Raw genomic sequence first — 14,082 nt, forward strand, 5'->3', positions numbered from 1 at the left:
GCATAGGGAAAGTGGTGATCTCTTGCTGCTGTCGAGCTGGCTGCCCCGATCGTGGGAAAGTGGCTGCACGTAAAGCAGCAGATTCTTTGTCCCTGTTGTTCTTCTGTAATCGATCTCACTTCAAGTCGAGGGGTGGAAAACTTCAAAGGCAGATCAGGCTGTTGGAGGTCGGGGCAAGAGCACAATCAGCTCGTAATGCACCCACTTTGCCTCCTCCCCCTCTTACTCCTCCTCCTCCAGGAGCGGGGGGGTTGGATGGAGTGGGGGTGAGGGGAAGAGCCCTCCGATCTCTAAAGTACATCCAATCAATAAATAAAATGCAGACGTTGTGGAAAGAGGGAGAGGGAGAGACGGAGGGGAAAGAGTCGGGGGCTTAATGCACCCAAGTCAAACACACAGGCTCCTGACTGCACTTTTTCTGTCTCTCCTGTCTTGTCTAAATAGCTGCATTCTAGTTATATATAGAATAGTGGTGCGCTTTTTTTTTTTCCCTCCCCTCTCTAGGTCAATTTTAGGACTGTACAGTTTACTGTGTAAGTTACTATTGAAGAAAAAAAAAAAAAAGCTGTTTGGCACCAGCTGAGGGTTGTCCTTCGTAGTGTGTAGTACAAAGCAATCTACTATGGCATGCAGTTTTAGCAGTGGAGGGAGGGGGGAGCACGAACGATGCCAAGACAATACATAACCAGGCTGTGGACATCTGCCATTCAGAGCCAGCTGCGGTTGGGACTTGGTCTTATCTGCCAACATGTGAAAACTACATCTAGGAAGGGATATCCGAAGTCATGGAAATGTGCTCTTGCACCAAAGTACGTTGCATTAGAACACCATTTTGATAGACTAGAGTAGAAAAAGCATGTAACTATTTTTGTTAACAGTGGTTCGTGACATTTTCTAAATATTCAGGACAAGGTGTCAGAAAACTGCACGCAATCAGCTCTAGATCCACCCCCCAACCTGCCTATCACAATATCTTGAACTTTTTAGTACCGTGAGAAAGTTGAATTTAATCTTATGTGATCAATGATTTTGTTACTTTATACTGCTTACTGGTATGCCTTGGTTAAACCTTTAAATACACTTTGATTGTATCACATGAATTTCTTCTCTCTTAGCTAAATGTATAAAATTGGAAATTATTGAATTTGGTGAGTAAATGCTTAGTAGAGTTTAGGTTTCTCCCTCCCCACCCCAATTTATGTTCATCTAGCAGTAGAGAAATGCATAAAATAGCTGCTACCCAGGCCTATCTGTGAGCCTATTTTGGGATTCCCTTGCCATAAAAAAACCCTGGTAGCACGTAGCGGGCATGCAGCTGGAGCAAGCTATTTTGAATGCTGGGTTGTGCCAGCAAATATAATTTAGGGTAATCCTGTGGCTGCTGTAACTTGTGACAGGAACTTGATTAGCCTCAGCCGGAGGAGAGGTGAAAAGATAACTACAAGTCAGTTTGGCATCTCCAGTACCTTAAGTGTCAGCTGTGTTATGCTACACGCAGGGGTTTAGTCATTCTTGGAGTTTTTGAGATAAATAATAGTATTTTTTTAATAATTAGTAATATTTTAGCATTCTCCATGTACATAATAACCCCTCAAATATCTTTCTACTTGTACAGTCAGCAATGGTCAGCTTCAAGTGTTGCAGTAGTACAGTAGTTACTTATTATGTGCAGCCACGTAGTACAGGTGGAGCTTATGGCAACACCCTATACTTGTGTTGGGATATTATAAAGCTCATTTTCATTCAGTTGATTGTAGCCTTCCAGTTATTCACCCTTTACATCGTCATTTTCTGTCTGGTTTCTTTCCCAGAGTGAATTCTTCAGGAGTTATTTCAGAAAAAAAAAAAAAAAAAAGTTCAGCTCTGTTTAAATACGAAGAAAAATTGAAAATGCTAAAAGCACTTGCCTATTGTTTTACATTGTAACCATATTCTCAACAGGGTTGTTTTTTCAGTGTTGTGGTGTAGAGAGTTAACAGTAGGCAGGAACCTCAGTCAATTAGGAACAAGCCATTTAGTGAAATGCTTGTACTTGGTGTGATCACTGGGGCTGGATTTTTATCAAATGAATGGGTTATTTTTAAAAAAAATTCCTTACATCCAATTAACCCAGCCCATGCTGGCTAAGAGAACTATCGTTGCATTGTACATTTGCACATGGAATAGGAATCGTATTATAGGAATAGGGCTACCATACATCTGATTTTTTTCCCCTTGGATGACAGCTCTCCTTCCCCTCACCCGCCCGCTGGGTCCCATCTGGGTAACCTTTTCATAATTGCACTCTGTGTTTTAAAATTTCTGCCAGAGTGGGAACTGGGGCTTTTTTGTTTTGTTTTCTCTCTCTCTTTCTTTTTTCCTTCTTTCTGCTTTGTTTTGCTACAGGGAGAACTAGACAAGGGGTGGGCTTGGTCCTGTGCGGTATCTGATGAGAGGGTGGTAACAGAGCAGAGGGGAGAGGCAAGCCGTGCAATGGCAGCAACATGGAGGCACTAAGTGGAACAGCTTGGTGCAGTTCCAAACTGCAGAAGGCAGTTTGGAGGATCATACTTAGAAGAGAGGATGCCCTAGGTTGGGTTAATAAGGAGAATAGTACTAGTGTTTGAAGGAGCTTTGGGCACAGGGGAAGTTTGGAGTAGTGTTCCACTAGGCTGGGAAGTGTTTAGGGAAAGGTACAAGATGTTGGGGTTTGACCACCCTCTCAAACTTGGGGGTTGAGGATCTCTCAGGAAAAATTGGGATTTTCTTCCTGGGCACTTCTAACAAGGACTTCAGCTTGTAGTAAGGAACACATTCAGGGCTGCTGAACATCATCTCCCACCATAGAACAGGACAAGCAGTAGTGGTGGGCATGCCATATGGATTTTCCATGAACCTGCTGCAGTAACAGGTCACAACGCCTACCACTACTGTGATACTATTAAACCTTTTAGACACGGTCAGTGAGGTTTGGGGGGCTGTAAATGGGAAATATACTCCATCTCCAGCTGTCTTTCTCCCTCTCCCGTCTTCCATTCCTCCTTTGTTAGACTCTTGCTTACAAGTTAATCTTGCTGGAAGGGAAGGATTTATCCCTGGGAGGCTTCATCCTGTGGTAAAGGCTGCAGGACAAGGTATGCTGAAGGTGCTGGGAATTAATCTTGGCATCCCTCCTACTGCCGTCCATATGCCCAGCATTCCTGCTCTAGCACTCTGCAGAGGGTAAGGAGAAACACCTTGGCTCACACAGGGAAGAGAAAGGACATCCCCTCTGCCCCATCATTAAGGTGGAAAAAGTACACGAGTAATAATATCAAGAAGACTTGAAAGAAAGGAAAGGAAGGGGCACAATAGGGCTGGTTGGCACAGGGTGGTGCATAGCGTGGCAGAAGTTGAGTATCACAGATATTGTACGAGTCCAATAAGATCATCCACCTTTTTAGGCTAAGAATGTTAAAGTTTTACCAACATTTTAATATTTGGATACATTCTGAATTATAATGCTAGTGACACCTGCCCTTTGTCTATTTGTCAAGATACACTTAAATCTGAGGCTGAAGTTCCATCAGTTTAGGTTTTTTTTCCCCATTTTTCATGTTGCTGTTGAGTTTGGACATAGGTAATTTTCTGTCTCAGTGCATCCTTACCACACTACTGTTGGAGTAGTGTTCCCATTTTGCAGATGAGAAACCAACGCAAAGAGAGACTCCAAGTAAATCTTGATGAATGTGCACATTTTGGGGTGAAACCTCAGAGTCCCCCCAGCTGTAAAAGCACTCCCTCTCCTCCCTACAGTGAATGCAGACTTACAGTGGGACCTGAGCTCTCCATTACCACAGTCTGATACAGCACGATCTCTTACATGACACAACTGAGAAGCTACAGCGCAGAGAATCTTTTCCTGGGTGCCATGCATGCAGCCTTGCATCAAAGCTATCCCATGCATGTGTCTTGTGGATCTTCTGAAGACAGTAGTGTCTGTCTTTCCAGACATGTCCCTGTTATGGGTAATTAGAGCTAAAAGGCATTTCTGACCTCAGACTAAGACCATGCTTGTGGGCAAAGCTGGTTAGTTCTCAGGGAATAAGCTAAACATATTTAGCATAGATGGTCAAAGAAGCTCAATGGTCACCTTGAAAATGACCCTAATAGACTAGTCTTGGCATTCAAAAGTCTCTGGCATAGCTGGGAAGTGAACCCAGACCTCCCCAGTGCTCCTGCAGTTTGCTAACCATGAGCTCTGCTTCACACTTACCAATACCACCTATTCTGTTTCCCTCCTTTTTTTTTAATCTCTCCCTTTAGCACTTTTCTACTCCTTCTACTCTTCATATTCCGTTTTCTTTCACTTTTCAACTTCAACTTAAAATGCTCTATTTAAAAATGTAGGGGCCAGATCCTCGGAGCCAGCCAAACCACACATGGTGCAGACCCAGGGTATAGGGAGGGGGAAAGTGGCTCTAAGCCATTTTTCATCTCCCTGGATTCTAGGTTGACTTGATGCCAAAGTGGCCCCTGGCATAACTGAGAGCAGGAATGCTCTAAATTACACTAGTTAGAACAGTTCCCAAGGGCCTATCCTATGCCACTTGCTCCTTTCCGCCTTGGCCACCTATGAAGGCCTCCTACACTGCCTTATTTTGTGCAGGGATTTCCTACATCAGGGAATGCCCAGCTGCCCTATTACGGTACAAAGGTGATGGAGAATCATTCCCTAAGCATTTCCAGTATAAATAAAGCAATTCTGTTAAAGAAAATTACAGAACTAACATAACATTAGAATTTGTCATCTTAATGACTTTGCTTGAACATCACATTTTTCCTTCCTACCTTCCATGTGTGTTTGACAGGGAAAGAGCTTGTTTTTAATTAGGCTGTAAAGTCTTCAAGGTGGGGGCTGTGTAGGTTTGGTAAAGAATGGTCTGGAGAACAACACAGAAAATGGTTTATACCATTAAAAAAATTTGCAACTTTTTTTTTTCTTTGATGAGAATATTGCATGCGGTTCTAGTCTTGCCATTTCCAAAAGGCGACGGTCATTATGGAGATGTGATGGAAGGGCTGGGGCATGGGAAGACTGAAGTCAGACTGAAAGGATTGGAAGTGATCCACGCAGAAGACAAGAGAGATTATAATAAAAATAACTAAATATGATCTTAGATTTGAGTGATCGCCATCTTTTACAAAAGGCATTTCTAGTGAAAGATGGCAAACTGAAAACCAGCCAAAGAAAATATTTTCTCATACAAGGAGGCACTTGACTGTGGCACTTGAGACTTCACCAACATCTCACACTGAAGAATATAGCAAAATATTCCAAGTGAGGTAAACGTGATAGCAAGAACATCCCCTGTTATAGTTAATGGTTTAAAAGAGGCGTAGTTTGCATAGGGAGTAAAACCTGATGCTTCGTAGTTCATCATGGCTCATAGTTTAAGACAACTTTTCAAGGGTTATAATGCAATTTCATGAGGGCAGACTGTCCCACAGCTATCTAGAAGGATTTCTAGCAGCTAACTCCGAGATACCTGGTCCCACCAGTTGACACAACTTACTGGACTAAGGAGGTCTCAGATATGACTCTGTATTGCTGTGTGTATGCAGAGAGATGGAGAGAGAGACTTGGCTTTGTATTTGGGGAGATCCAAATCCTTCTTTGGGACCACTGAGTGCTCTCACATTATAAACAACTATAATTCTGATCACAACAAATATAGTCAGAAGTCAACACTGGGACATAGTGGAATGCCAGTTGAAAAAAAAGAAGACAGTCTTAGAGCTGAACAGGTTATCTTAAAAATGTGGGGGGGAGTTGGGTTTCTGAAGTGCCTGAAGGCCTGAAGTAACCTTTAAATTTTAGTTACCATCCAACAATATCCTACCTTCCTCTTGAAAGCATTGTTCTTCATACCCACATCTTCCACTTTTATGATGGTAAGTTTCCAAAAGGATTGTGGTTTGGTCTAAATTTGGCAATTGTAGCAGAAATCTTTGTTATGTGCTATTGTCCAGAACAATTAGAATTTGAACTGAATTAACAAACCCAAGTTTTAATTGGCTTTGGAAAGACTAGTATGTGTTCCTGAGCTGCCTCAACTGTAGCCAGTAGATCTCTGTCCTGCTACTTGTGTTGTTACATTATCTTCCACTTGTATTTCGAGCACTAGGTACCAAAGTTGGGGCTCTGGTATATATCCTGTGAACGTTTCACTCCCTGGCGTATCAGGAAGTCATACAGCCTCCTCACATGGAAAGTTCACCCAAAGAACTGAGGAGAAAGGTTAGTGAAATTTTGCTCCATGTTTTCCTGGAACATGGTTTTGGACAGAGAAATTTGTGGGTGGAAATGTGAATTTTGAATTCCCTTTGCTTTCTGACCCTGTCTGTGGATTGTGAAGATTTACATGGTAGGAAACTTCTCTTGTATGTAAGAATTGTTTGTAGGAATGACTGTTGTTCTGCCTTCTTGTGCATTACTGCTTTAGTTAAACAGTGTTTGCTGGAAGTCCTAGGTACAGATAGAGTAATAGCACATGTGAAGACATGTCTGTGCAGTGAAACTGCCACGGCAGAAATCTCCTTTTGAGCAAAGAGAGGAAGACTTGTCTGCTGAAGGGATCCTTTCCTATACTTCTTTGCTCAGAACAAATGACTCAATTGAGAATTTATTTATGAGATGTTTTTTTCTGTCAAATAGAAGAGATCTTGTTCCTTGAATTTTTGAGCTTCCAGAACTGTTGTGTGTTGGAGAGTGTGGAATGGCAACTGTATGATCAGAGTCTTAAAGGGGTGTTACTGTCATCAGGCATCAGACGTCTTTTGGAGAATTAAGAGGCAGGTCACATCCATAGGACAAATTTTTCCTTGGTTTCAGTCTTGTGACCTGGGGCTGCGTTGTATTGCATTTTGCTTCACATTGTCAGCTTTGAGAAACTGGAAAAATACCTTCTTGCATGGTGGATCGTTTGCCTAGCTATTAAACTACAGGCAGCACCAGATAGCTGGTGTGCAGACTTCTTGCAGGTCAGTCCGTGTTCAGTTTTAATTCAATTCAGTGAGATTTTATTGGCCTGACAAGCTGCCCTAGCACACGCACATGCTGAAAGTTTAGCAAAATCACACCTACTAAAATTGCCCTCTTTTATAGGGCAATTTGTGAAGCACTGGTAGCACTCAGGTGGCATGTTACAGTGTCAACAGAGGCTTTCTGAACTTATTGCTGCCACTGACCAATAAAAGCACTAAGACTTGAATAGCTTCTATTTTTCACAGATAGCTTAAATAATCATGTGATGGTACTTTCAAGTACTGAAGTCATTCTGTCATGCTTTAGGGAAATCTTAAGAAAGTTAGTAATGTTTTATGACATCTGTGCCGAGCTATCTGGGCACAGTATGCCAAATCTGCAGTAAGACTCTGTCTTACTGGAAATCACAGCCCTCTGCAGACAATTTAGTCGTACAATATATCTGACAAATAGACGCAATTCTAAATTTATAGGGGCAGAAACTGAGTTCATATAATTTGAGCAAAGTCTCCTGCACTGTCTGTAGCAGGACCCAGAAAGAACCAAGGCATATTTTTAACTACAGGTTCAGGAAAATTGTGTAAGGTGAGGTCTAACTTTCTTGAGACAGATTGATATAGATGGAAACATATCAAGGGATATGAACTGGAGTTCACTGAAGTCAGGCTGATAGTATGTCTGAGCTGGGATGCCTCTTTGGATGTCTAGTTCAGCTCTGGATATGCAGACAACAAGGACTATAAGGAAGAGCAGAACCTACAACCAGTACATCACCAAGGTTTATTGCATGTCTCAGAGGGAGATGGAATAGCATCAATAGTGTTGAATAGTCTTGAATGAGTAGTCTCTAACTTATCAATTCAAATTCATAAAATGGAATAAAATTCTCTACATTCTAGAATGGAAATGTGTCACATCGATTGGAGAAGGAAAAAATCATTCAGCAGGAAACTCCAATATTTTGACGTGCGTTTTCATCCAGAGCAGGGATGAGATGTTAAAACCTTTACTGAACAGAATTTTTCCTGAAAACTGTTATCCACGGTATCAGAATACTTCACTGCAACATTTTCAATCAATTCCAGACACAATCACATGATTTATAAATGTAACAAAAATGAAGGCCATTCAGTCAGCATAGATGCCAGCATTTGCAGGTTGCTGGATTTGTTTCTCAATGTCAGTTCAGAATGCTGGTATCTGCATCGCTTCTGATTAACTGCAGAACCCGTCTAGGGGCAGTTCTTTCATCTGAGAACCACTTATTTACATGTGAGAGTTGCATAATTTTGTCTGTTAGGTATATGAATTAGACTATGAGTTTCATTAACTGATGAGCTGAGATCTCTTAATGATGCCTGAGAAGCCCCAAAGAGGCTACGAAGCTGGCCACAACGGGATCCTTCCCAGGCGAGATGAGTGCCGAGGTGTCCATCAGTGACCATCAGCTTGTGCCAGGGGTCAGAATGCTACAAGCCACATGTGCTCCCTGGAGGATCTGAGCTCAAATAAACACACCTGTCTGGTCTTGAAAACTCAAATCTTTACAGTACAGTAGCACAATCTATGATTCCAGCACAGAGGAATATCTGATATGGTCTAGCTGAGTGCATATTGTGGCGTGTGAGAAAGATAATGCAAAATACTAGGAAGGATAGGGCACATTGGTAATTGTTAATGGCAGCTGCTAATTTTGCCTCCTCAAGTATGGTTTTAATTGCATTAAAATTTGTTCTGAGTCCCAGTGATTGTTCTCCTACTGGTGGCTTCATCATTGTGGGGTGGGCATAGCCACGCAGACAGATGATTAGGTGTTTACAACAACTGACAGGGTGAAATAGCTGAGGGAAGGAATGGTAGGCAAAAACCTTTTAGAATGATAATAAAAATGAAGTACGTTGACATTGCTTAGTTCTAAGTATCCATGCTTTTCACAGCACTAATAGCTGAGATTATTGGATCGTGTTCTAGAGGAAGGAATAACTTTATTCTTTTGACTCTTATGACTGAGCAGCCTAACTGGATTGACCAATGGCAGTGGGAATACTCATGGGAGAAGCGAGAGTCAGGATCAGAACCATGCAGAGGTGTCACCATTTGCAAAGGCTTTGCCCAAGCCTCACATTGAAGTGTTGCAGATAAGAACTTGGATGCGCTGACAGCTGTATGTGGAAGTTTGAACAGTATCTGCCTGCAGTTCTTGACTCAGACCAGCGCGGTTTGTCCTTTGCCTTTATATGCACCAAATTTACCCACAACATTTTTTAGATATGAAAGCATTACATGTGTTTAGTAGCCAATTTGCAAATATTAAACTTCCCAATTGTTATTACAAAAATGGTTTTAGAAGAGGCAAATCATTATTATGGGCTGGTTTTATTAAACCAGTTAGTTTTTAGCTACAAATCATGCCACTACTGGCTTCCAACTTTTAAAATGGCCAAACCAATGTTCTTGAAAATATGCTGAGATGAATTTGTACTTACTTGGAAGCCTGATGTAGAATCATATGCAGTGTGACAGGCAGTTAAACCTCTGTGGGAAAAAAGTATTGCTCCACACATATTTCTTGTTTTATACTGATCTTTCTAATCCTCCACTCACTTTGTCTCCCTTACACAGATTCTCTCCCACGCTGCACCCTCAGAAGATCACCGTCCCCCATTTTGTCAATGCGTTTTCAGCCTTGATACTCTTTGCTAGTCTGTGGGAACCACAGTTCCTCCCATAACGATGTTGCTTCAGATACACAAGCAGTCTGTTTTCCATCCCTGTGTAGATTCCGTCCACATGCATCCATCCTAATCATTTGCTTATCCTCTGCAGGTCCTTTGGGCAAAGTCTGAAATGAGGGTAAGAACTCTGTGACTGGAGAGGTGCCAGCATGCCTTCCATGCTATAGTCATTTATTACAGATTTTAGAAAGAATTTTTCCAGCATATAATTATAGAGAGAGGCAGTGTCCATTTATTAGAAGTCTCATACTCTGGTCTATCAGTTACAGGTGTTGCCGGGTAATACTACTATAACATGCACCTGTTATGCCCATTTTTCATGCTATGCCTTTTCACTAGTAATTCTAGTCTCCTTCTCAGGCCCTTGTGAAACTACACTCAAACGAAAGCCAGAAGTGGTGCAGTTTAACATTGCTCCGCAGCCTGCGTACAGCTGAATGCTCACAATGGTTTACTTTTTCTTCTCGCTACAGCAACTGTCCTTTTAGAAAGTTGCCTGTTCTTGCTCACTGCTAAACAAATGGAGGAAACAAATGGAGAGCATGCTTTCAGAAGAAATGAGCAGAAAATAAGAGTCAGCAGACTCAGGTGGCTCCCAGTTGCTCATGGCTTAGAGAGAATGGCCATGAGAAACTGGAAGGGCAGAGAGAGAAACTGAAAGATGAGGAAAGGGTGAAGAAGGAATGGTATTAGGAAAAGCTGTTGGGTTTAGTCTTTTCCATGAATACGCATGTGTAGACACTGAAAAGAGTGTCATTCCTGCCAATACTCTATGGTGGTTATTTTACTAAAACTTCACAAACCGAACATCAGTTTTTCATATAGTAAACAACTAAAAGAGCTACTGCTGAGCATTGAGTAACCTGGGATCTCAGAACCTGTTTCCAGTTAGTGGGACTGTCATCCCACCTTTTTCTTCTGGACCCAAAATGTGAGAGGGAGTCCTGAATTCAGTAACTCAGGTCTTATTAAATTAATTTTTTTCCCCCTGAGTTTTAATGGGTAGTTAGAGCTCTCCATTAGAACAGTTGGAAAGCAGTTATACAGAAATGCAGATGGTAGTTGGCAGCTACCAACCTAATCATAGAGTGCATTTGTAATGATAACAACTCATTAAATTTAGCTTAGCAATATTTAAGTAAACATAAATAAATCTAAAAAGACATGACTAACATAATACATTCTGTAAGAAGAAAGGACTAGGCAAAGTAACTTTTTTCTTTCTAGTCCTGGCTATGAGCTGCAGGCTGTTACTGTGCCCCAGCACATCTGTACATATTTAGACACTTTGGTATAATCCATGAGAAAAATCTTGCAAACATGCTTGCTGTTTGAGGTTCTACCCTACCACTAGGATATGTTAACTAGTTAAAGTGAAGCCACTAATTTAGATTGTTTATAAAGAAGTTTATTGTTGGTGGCTTTTGTGGAACACATTAAGTGTATAGATTTTAGAGGCATGAGGCATGATTTTTTTTTTCTTTAATTGTATGTAGCTCTCAGGTGGAAGAGAGTTTCTTAAATTAATATGGTCTGGTTTATTGCCTTTAAAAAATTATCTGTCTGGTCTAATCAGTCTCTTGTCACTGTAGAAAAGTGGGATACATTCCAGTTATGTCAATTACTAGAGTGTGAAGAAGAATATAAAAGAGATTAAGATTCAGTAAATCTACAACACATAGAAATATGTTACTGTCTGGCTGCTGTCATTTTTACAAAATAGGTAGAAACTGGAAAGATTATGGGACTATAATTTTAGTAAATCCACTGATTTTAGAAGTCTGTAAGCTGGTGCATCCACTTGAGATAGCTAAAACCTCAGTGGAGCAAAGAAGCAGGAAAATTATTGAATACTTTAAATGTGAATGGGTGGCTCCTTCACCGTGACAAGAAACATTTACACTGTTCCTGTAAATCTTCCCCAGTGCTTCACATTTTGCTAAATATTTATAAGATCTTCATGGGTCTTCATGAAGGGTTTTTAGGAACTGCTCCTGACTTAATTTTTTTCTTAAGGACCTGCCCTTCATGCTGCTTATCCTCCTCAAATTCTGTTGACACCAGGGACTGATTACCCTTAGGTTCTTGGAAAACTGGGCCCTATGAGGAAAAGGTACTCGATTCATTAAACTGTTGCTCTAGAAGTTGCTGAATTGCCTCCCATTTTGCTTTCTACTGATGGCCAGTTACTGTGTAGGACCACTCTTTGCAGATTGGTAGAAGCACATTCAGAGACTCAGCAGAAATTGTCTGGTTGTCATGAACTGTATATTTAGTTCTTGATTTTTTAATTTTTTTTTTTTGGCACATAAAAAGGAAGCGGGAGTTAGCAGTATTTCGTCACGTGGCTTTGCTCGGATTATAGGAGAGAGATGGTAACTGGGGAATTGATGGCAATGATACTGGTTACACTCCTAAGCTTGCTGTCTGAGCAAGGGTTCTTCACTTAGTAGATACACCAGATAGCTTCTACGTGGTAGTTCAGAACTTTAGAAAGGCCCAAGCCATATCTGTCTCTTCTCCTATACTAGTTCATGTTTTTTATCTTTAGCTCCTTTCCATTCCGAGTGGACTAATATGTGTGTAAAAATTAGTTTGGTAACTTAATGAAGAGAAAATGAAAAAGGAACGAAGTCTTTGAGAATTACTTGGGTTTGTTCTTTTCTGTACTGTTAGTACCACCTGTCCAGCTTTGTTGAATTGTATTAAATAGCATTTTAGAGCTGGAATCAAAAATTTTATCCACCTTTGGGTAAGCTGTAATTTCCAAATATTTGAAACCCTTATTACTCCAGGAAAAATCTAAGTTCTTTAAAGGAATTTCTGGAGCTGTTGATGGTTTTAAATGATTCTCCATGAGAGGGAGAGACTTATGAAAGGTACAAGACTGACAAATAATCAAATCTGAACTAACCTGTTTGCCCTCAGAACATGCACAACCCAGGCAGCAGCTGTGGACATTACTTCACCACTAAGCTGCCAATATGTTCCCACCTTGCTCTGCAGGGAACATGATTGTTCACTCTCCCCTGTGCCTATATCTTTGACCTTGCTTACAGGGACACCAGTGATGATTTAAGTGAGCTTGTCCGTCAGAAGGCAATAGAAAATTAGCCATTTATCCTAAGCTTTTAAACAGCCTATCTAAAAATAAGAACTAAAACTATCTCTTTTGAATATGTAGCAGTAGTATAGAAGAGAATGTTAAATGTCATTCAAAGATTTAAATGTTGAATTATCTTCAATACATCTAAAAAACCAAACAAGAAGTGCCTGCATCCACAAATAAAGCTTTTTAATATCTTCATACAGGTGTTGCCAAAACTAGGACAAAATCCAATTTCTGCTTAAAAAGAAAATCCCATGAATCACACTTACCCTAATGGAATGGTTGCTACAAAAATACATTGATAAATCACAGGAATAGCCATTCCAGCTCAGACCAAAGATCTATCTGGCTTGGTATCCTGCCCCCAGCAGCAGCCAAAGCGGATGCACAGGGAAGGATATAAGGGGGAAGACATGTCTCCTGGCCTCCAGTAACTTGCAGCTCAGGGATTTCCTGCATCAGGAGTTGTATCTTTGTGTTTAAAAGCCCTCAGTGGAGGGAGGGCTTTCCCTACTAATTTGTCTAATAAACTTTTACCATCCACAGTATCCTAGGGCGTGTAATTTCACAGTGCGACTACAGCATGTGGAGAACCACCTCTCTGTTTTCAATCTGTAGACTAATGGACTGTTCTTATTTTCCCTCTCTTTGCTCCTTTTTGCTTCTCCTGTTCATTTCTTGCACTGTACTGTACATAAGGCAAAAGTCAATCGTGCCAACAGTTTCCTGGGACAGATTTTTTAAAACTCTGCTGTTGTCTTGCAAAGGTCCTCCTAAGTTAGTCACTCTCATGTTATGAAAGCTCCTCTGGCTTAATTTCTCTTTTTCTTGAGCCAGGTTTGCCAAAACATGGTTTGTTTAGGGAAGCTTTTATCTTGCCCCCATTTTGAGAATGGTAGAAAATTATCCGTGCTTAGAAAGTTGTTGTGCTCATTCCAAGACCTCAACAATGTTTATTCTTTCTGTGCTCTTCACTCCGGTGCAGGCATTGCCCTGAAAACTTTCCTGAGATAGACTTGTTCCTCCATGTCTCTCATCCCCACAGGAGCAGAGCATGCCGAGTACCTGCCAGCAAAGGTTTAAAGTTTAGATCTGATGCCAGTGCTTTAAATTTCCATATCAGAGTGAAAAATATCACTAGTCTCACTCAATTTTAGTAATTGTATCAAAAATACAAACTTACAAGGATGCTATTTATACAGGAAAACTCAGCAGCAGTATTTAGAGCCTTC

The 14,082-nt window shown here is 40.9% G+C and overlaps 1 protein-coding gene across 2 annotated transcripts in view; it reads left to right on the forward strand.

Annotated features, from left to right (window-relative positions):
- HMGA2 (high mobility group AT-hook 2) overlaps positions 1–14,082 on the forward strand; it is a 171,243-nt gene that overhangs the window by 1,379 nt on the left and 155,782 nt on the right. For both annotated transcript variants that reach the window (XM_054813117.1, XM_054813116.1), the window contains one exon: positions 6,147–6,259. The gene's annotated coding sequence lies outside the window, so the exon portion shown is untranslated. The remainder of the gene's footprint in view (positions 1–6,146; positions 6,260–14,082) is intronic.

Source organism: Grus americana, chromosome 1 (assembly GCF_028858705.1).
Source record: "Grus americana isolate bGruAme1 chromosome 1, bGruAme1.mat, whole genome shotgun sequence".
In the NCBI taxonomy this organism is placed as follows: domain Eukaryota; kingdom Metazoa; phylum Chordata; class Aves; order Gruiformes; family Gruidae; genus Grus; species Grus americana.